Below are 7356 nucleotides of genomic sequence, written 5' to 3'. Positions count from 1 at the left end.
GTCAGTTCATCGGGCGCATCTGGAGTCATTGAAAACAGTAATAGGAAGTCAGACAAACCCGCTTGATGCAAAAATTCAGGAGGACATTCGGTTTTTAAGGAAACAGTGCTGAGGTAAGACCAGGCTGGAGCTCTTTGGAACCTGAGACTAGGAGGTAAATATGGAAAAAGAAACAATAATTTAGGGGGAGGGAAAAGAGATCGCCTGTGAAGACAACTCATGCATACACCAGGTCCTGGAGAAGGAAATGAGACTGGAAAGAGATCAGAATTTTATTTTTATTTCATTATTTTATTCATCTATTTATTTTGAGACAGTGTCTTGCTCTGTCACTCAGGCTGGAGTGCAGTGGCACAATCTCAGCTCACTGCAGCCTCGACCTCCCAGGCTCAAGCAATCCTCCCACCTCAGCCTCTGGAGTACCTGCACCCACAATGCCGGGCTGCTTTTTTTTTTAATTGTTTTGTAGAGACAGGGTGTCGCTATGTTACCCAGACTGGTCTCAAACTTCTGAGCTCAAGCGATCTTCCCACCTCAGCCTCCCAAAGTGCTGGGATTACAGATGTAAGAGATCAGAGTTTTTGAGTCTGAAGGACCCTTACCTAGTTTGCAGTAACCCTCCCGTTTTACCGAGGAGGAAAAAAAGGGGAAGCAGAAAGGGAACAGAACTTGCCCAGAGCTATCCAACGAGTTACTGGCAAAGCCCCAACTGGAACCAGTCCACAGCTCTTCCCAACCTTTGATTTGAGGTTGTAAATTAAAGCAGGAGGAGGAAGGATTTTGACAGTGGGGAAAAAAAGGAAAAGTGGCTTATGATGGAGAGATAGGATTTGTTATCTGGAAGCCTGAGTAGCATCTTGATGTAAGGAGGGAGTCGTTTTTTAAGAGAAGCAGAAATCAGAATGGAAAAGCAGAGGGCTGATTCTTGAATCAAAACATCACTGAGCAGAGAGATGAGTCAAGAGCGGTCACAATTTAAATGCTAAGGGAACCAGGCAGGTGATGTGAATGATAAACACTTGCTTAGCACTTATTTTGTGCTGGGCTGTGTTCTGAGGGTTTTACATACATTGATTCATTTAATCATTTAATCCAACAATTCTGCCAGATGAATCCTGTTAAAATCTACATGTTACAAGTGAGGAAACTAGGGAAACCTGGAGAGGGGAAGTAATTTGCCCACAGTCACACGGCTGGCAAGTGGTGGAGGCCAAATTAAACTCAGGAAGGCTGACTCAGCACACGGTCTTAACCACTGTGTTATATGCACCTCCCAGGTGAGTGTAGCAGGGAGAGCACGGCCAGGAATGGACTGGAGAACAATTGTTCAGTGTTAAAGGGGAAAGTTAATATCTGCCATGTGTTGTCAGATCTAATTTATTAAAAAGTAACTGGGAGTTCAGACTTTTATGTGAGGATCCTGATTTTTAAACATTGCAACTAATTAAAGTCTGTATGCAGGTTTCTTAATGCAGGCTAAATAAAACCCCTTGCATTTTAATTGCCTCACAAAGCCACTAATTTGCAAACTTTAGACTATCTTTGAAACGAGGAAGCAATTCCCTAGTGAGGGAAGGGCCTGGCCCAGAAATACCTAGAAAATGGGAGGCAAAGACCAAGCCTTTGGACTGCTGGCCGTCCACTCACTGAAGAATCTAGGACCCTTCCTTTGAACTGGCTTCAATACAAGTTGTATGGGTTTCCTGTTGCTTTCATAAGAATAACTACAACTTTAGCAGCTTTTTTGTTGTTTGTTTTGAGACCAAGTCTCGCTCTGTCCTCAGACTGGAGTGCAGTGGTACAATCTCAGCTCACTGCAACCTCTGTCTCCTGGGTTCAAGCTGTTCTCATTCCTCAGCCTCCCGAGTGCCACCACGTCTGGCTAATTTTTAAAAAATATTTTTAGTAGAGACAGGGTTTTGCCATGTTGCCCAGACTGGCCTGGAACTCCTGCCTTGTGTGATCCACCTGCCTTGGCCTCCCAAAGTGCTGGGATTACAGGCATGAGCCACTGGGCCCAGCCCAACTTTAGCAGCTTTTGAAGTAACACTCATGTGTGATCTCACAGAAGGTCAAAAGTTCCAGCATAGTGTGGTTCCTCTGGTTTTCTGCTCCAGCTTTTACAAGGCCTGAATCACAGTGTCAGCAGGGGTATGTTGCTTTCTCGAATCCCTTTGGATGAACCATTTCCAATCACATTCAGAATCAGTTCCACGCTTTGTAGTAGTGAGGTCTGCATTCCCTTGCTCGCTGTCTGCTGGGGTCATTGTCAGCTTCTAGGAGCTGCCCTCATGGGCTTGTGGGTTCGTTCCTTCATCTTCAAAGCAAACAATGGTGAGTCAAATCCTTCTTATGCTTCACATCTCTCTGACCTCCACTTCTGGCTCGTCTGTTCCCTTTCTTCCTCCTGAATCTCTCTGACTTTTCTGCTTTGAAAGTTTCATGTGATTACATTACATTCACTCAGATAGTCCAGGATGATCTCCTCAATTTAAGATCAGCAGATTAGTCACCTTCACTCCATCAGCAAAGTCCCTTCACTGAAGCACGTACATTAATGTTTAATTGAATAACCAGGGCACAGGAATCTTGGAATGGGAGACATCTTTAGAATTTTGCCTACGACACAAGTCCAGGGGGAAGACATTTGCAACTCACATTGTGCGTAACTACATGCTTTTCCCACTGTCTCTCTCGAACCTTGTGAGGTAGACAGGACAGGTTGATTTATCATATTTTATACATGAGGCATGGGACTCAGGAGAAGAGGCTTGAACCATGATGACACAGCAGTTCTGAAGGCAGCCTGGCATACCAGAAAGGACACTGGGTTTGGAGTCCAGGGACCTACATGATGACTTCAGGATGTCAATTTCTTGGCCCTGTGAGCCTGACCAGTTCCTCTGCTGTTCTGGGCCTCAGTTTCTTTATCTGTGAAGTGATGCATTGAGAACTACATCACAGTGCTGTTGTGAGATTAAGAATAATAAAATATGTGAAGCATGTGAATCTCCAGTGCACAGTACATGGGCCACCATGACTGTTGAGTATTTATTTATTTATTTATTTATTTATTTATTTATATTAAGGTATCTGCAGAGCCACAGTTAGAACTCAGATTTATTTATTTATACCTCTCTCTCTTTCTCTTTCTGTCTCTCTCTCTCTCTCCCTCCCCTTCCCGCTCCCCCCAGGCTGGAGTGCAGTGGCACGATCTCTGCTCCCTGCAGCCACTGCCTCCGGGGTTCAAGTGATTCTCATACCTCAGCCTCCTGGGTAGTTGGGACTACAGGCCCATGCCACCACACCTGGCTAGTTTTTGCATTTTAAGTAGAGAAGGGGTTTTGCCATGTTGGCTAGGCTGGTCTCGAACTCCTGGCCTCAAGTGATCTGCCCGCCTTGGCCTCCCAAAGTGCTGGGATTACAGGTGTGAGCCTCCATGCCTGGCCAAAATCCCAAATTTCTTGGTTCCAAATCTTTCATTTGATAAAGATTTATTATGCACCAGCTGTGTTCCAGATTGTGTGTTGGGTACTAGAGACACAAAAGTGACTCAGATTTGACTTTGAAAGGTAGACTCCATTATGTCACACAAAGGTACCTTGGGCATGACACACAAAGGCCACCCAGGAGTGGTACACAAAGGTGATTCCAACATGACACGCAAAAGATATTTGGATATGGCTAATTTTCTCAAGGAACTCACATCCTGGTCAGAATAGATACAGAGTTACTTCCCTGCGTACTGTGAAGTGGCAGAAGCTGACCAAGGAGGAGAGAGAGAGAAACAGAGGGGAGGTAGGGTTAGGTAGTATTTCTAGCAGTCTGCTAATAATCTGTCAAATTTGAGAGTTTATTTTGACAGTGAAGTGAAGCCAACAGATGGTAACGAACAGGGAACTGACGTGATTGATTTATAATTTAAAAGGATGTCATGTGGATATGGAAATGTGAAGGGGCAATGGTGGAAATATCACTGGAACAATGGAGTCATGGAAATTCTACTGTCCTTCCTCAGCTGCAGAGCCCCCTGCATAGTCCCCTTGTCATCTTCCTCTAAAAGTTTTCTAAGAGTCCCCAAGGAGTGTCCTGTCTCTTCACAGACAGGCCCCCTTCATCTGGTTCCTGCAAGCATGGGACCTTTACTTTTTTTGTGGCAGGGACGGAGTCTTGCTCTGTCACCCAGGCTGGAGTGCAGTGGCATGATCTCGGCTCACTGCCACCTCTGCCTCCCCGGTTCAAGCAGTTCTTCCACCTTAGCCCCCCCAGTAGCTGGGACTACAGGCACGTGCCATCACACCTGGCTAATTTTTGTATTTTTAGTAGAGATGGGGTTTCTCCATGCTGCCCAGGCTGACCTTAAACTCCTAGGCTCCAGCAATCTGCCCTCCTCGGCCTCCCAAAATGCTGGGATTCTAGCCATAGGCCACCGCGCCTGGCCTAGAAGTTCACTTTTGGCTAGATTCCCTGGTAAGGCATTTGGTCAGTTTTCCAACTAGCACGACAATCAAATGGAGAAGAGATACGGCGGCGGGCTGCGTGGGGTTGTTGCAACAGCTCCACAGGGTCCTCCGAAAACCAGGCTCTCCATGTTGTTGTCAGCGACATCCCCAGATCTCCAGCTTTCATCCTCACAGTTGTCTCATAGTTGCCAGGTGGCTGCACCATCTCCAGCATCACATTCATCTTCCAGGAAGGAAGAAGGGGAAGGTGAGGAGGAGGAAATGGTGGTGCCGGTGTCAGAAAAGAAGAACTCCCAAAACTCCCCAGCAGATAGCCTCTTAAGTTTGGTATTTTAAGTAGACAAGTCTCTCAAAATGCGTGCTCAGTAATAAATCTAGCAGAGTTAAAGGTTTTTATTATGTATTTATTTATTTATTTTTGAGACGGAGTTTCACTCTTGTTGCCCAGGCTGGAGTGCAATGGTGCAATCTCGGCTCACTGCAACCTCCGCCTCCCGGGTTCAAGCGATTCTCCTGCCTCAGCCTCCCCAGTAGCTGGGATTACAGGCACCTGCCACCATGCCCAGCTATATATATTTATATATGTGTGTGTGTGTATATATATATGTATATGTGTGTGTGTGTATATATATGTGTGTATATATATATTTGTGTGTGTGTGTGTATGTTTTTAGTAGAGACAGGGTTTTACCATGTTGGCCAGGCTGATCTCAAACTCCTGACCTCACGTGATCCACCTGCTTTGGCCTCCCAAAGTGCTGGGATTACAGGCATGAGCCACTGTGCCTGGCCAGGTTTTATTTATTTATTTATTTATTTTTTCTGCATTGTTCATGAGAGAGAAGAGTACCGTCCTACAGATTGGTATACAGTTTAGGAAAACAGAGATGTCAATTACAATGTTATTATTACCAGAGCAAGAAATCATCAGGTAAGACAGCCCGTCAGAATTCCATTTTATGTGGGGATCATTTTCATGAGACATGGAATAATTTCTAACATCTTTGGAGTCTCATAAGACCATTTTGTTTAAATTGTTCTTCCAAGGGCAGATTCATATTAGCAAAGACTAGAACAAGTCAGCAACCGTCATGAATATTCATACAAAACTGTATATTGCAGAGGAGAACATAAATGCCATTCTTATAAACAGTCTCAGTTTTGCACAACATCAAATCAAATTCCTTGAACCATTTTATAACACAGAACAGTATCTTTTGATTCAGTGCTGCAGGGGCAGGAAACATGTCCTTCAACTCTTTCTGAGAGTCATGTACTTTATTATGAAAACTTATGTTTTTAAAACCAACTCCTGGAATTTTATTAGCTAGTATTACATGAAAAAAAAAAAAAAAAAAAAAAGGGCGGGGGGTGAGAAAAGCTGAGTAGGCTTTTATTCACTGATAATAATTTGATAACATTTTTCTTCTCCTTGACTCACTGGCCAGAACTCAAAAAAAAAAAGCGGTGGAGGGGTGGGGGGAGAAAAGCTGAGTAGGCTTTTATTCGCTGATAATAATTTGATAACATTTTTCTTCTCCTTGGCTCACTGGCCAGAACTCTGCCATATGGCCACCCCAGATGAGGCAAGAAAACAGAGATACTATTTTTCAAATTGGTGGCTTGGTCACCTGAACAAATTTGAAATAGTAAGGAGGAAACAGAGGTTGGATATCACGTAGGCAACTCTCAGGGTTTACCTGAGACATTGCCCTAGAGGAGATGGATAGCTAGGGCTGCTGAAGAGAGTCGGAGAGAGGAGGCTTCTTTCTGGTTGTGAGATCCAGGAGAGAACTTCCAGGAGGAGGTTACATTTGACCTGGACTTGGAGAGAGAGAGAGGGTTTGAATGTGGGCAGAGGACAGAGCTGCAGAAGGACGCCATGACACGGGGAGTGGCCTGAGGAAACAGGCAGAGGAAGGATGTGTGGAGCATCTGTGGAAAGGATCCCTATTTCGGCCGGTGCAGTGGCTCCCGCCTGTAATCCTGGCACTTTGGGAGGCCAAGGCGGGCAGATCACCCGAGGTCAGGAGTTCGAGACCAGCCTGGCCACCATGGCGAAACCCCGTCTCTACCAAAAATACAAAAATTAGCTGTGCGTGCTGGCAGGCACCTTTAGTCCTAGCTACTTGGGAGGCTGAGGCGGGAGAATCGCTTGAACCTGGGAGGCAGAGATTGCAGTGAGCTGAGATTGCGCCATTGCACTCCAGCCTGGGTGACAGAGCAAGACTGTCTCAAAAAGGGAAAAAAAAAATCTTTTTTTTTTTGGTATGGAAAGAATGACAGGGTGCAGGCATGGGGAATATCGAGGTAAGGGAAAAGCGGGGCAAAATCAGGGAGGGCTTGAATGAAAGGCAAGGGAGTTTGGAATGTACTCTGTCCGCCCCTGAAATGTTGTTTATTTCTCGAATATCTCTCTTAAATATATCACCTTCTCTCTGTCCCCCATAGCTACCGTTCCAGCTCAGATTTCATCGTCTTTCTCCTGGACTGTTGTTTCCTCCTCAGTGCAGACCCAGAGGGATCTTTAGAACACCCAAACCCGTTCTCCCACAGTTCAAAACCGTTCCATAATTTCCCTGAGCTCCCCCATTGACATGGGAGGGAGTCCGAGCTCCTCAGCCTGGCATTTGAGACTCTTTGAAGAGGAAGTGGAGTGGGAATGCAGACTGGAGAGAGGAAAGCAAACATGGTGTTGAGGCTTCACAAAGAGTTTGGGGACAACCCCTGTTCTTTTGTCTTTGAGGCAGGGTCTCACTGTGTTGCCCAGGCTGGAGTACCGTGTTGTGACCACAGCTCACTACAGCGTCAACCTCTCAGGCACAAGAGATCCTCCCACCTCAGCTTCCTGAGTAGCTGGAACTACAGGCATGTACCATTACACCCGACTAAT

At 45.6% G+C, this 7356-nt stretch overlaps 2 protein-coding genes across 2 annotated transcripts in view; both read left to right on the top strand.

Moving 5' to 3' along the window:
• Window positions 1-7356, top strand: part of LOC105528995 (sialic acid-binding Ig-like lectin 12) — a 36455-nt gene that overhangs the window by 961 nt on the left and 28138 nt on the right. The window contains exon 2 of the mRNA XM_011966051.1: window positions 7214-7331. The gene's annotated coding sequence lies outside the window, so the exon portion shown is untranslated. The remainder of the gene's footprint in view (window positions 1-7213; window positions 7332-7356) is intronic.
• Window positions 1-7356, top strand: part of LOC105528997 (SIGLEC family-like protein 1) — a 17900-nt gene that overhangs the window by 1432 nt on the left and 9112 nt on the right. The window lies entirely within an intron of this gene.

The sequence above is a fragment of the Mandrillus leucophaeus genome, unplaced genomic scaffold, assembly GCF_000951045.1.
Source record: "Mandrillus leucophaeus isolate KB7577 unplaced genomic scaffold, Mleu.le_1.0 Scaffold74, whole genome shotgun sequence".
Lineage (NCBI taxonomy): Eukaryota > Metazoa > Chordata > Mammalia > Primates > Cercopithecidae > Mandrillus > Mandrillus leucophaeus.
The sequence above is the reverse complement of the archived record's forward strand: the minus strand, read 5'-3'. Positions and strand labels throughout refer to the sequence as shown.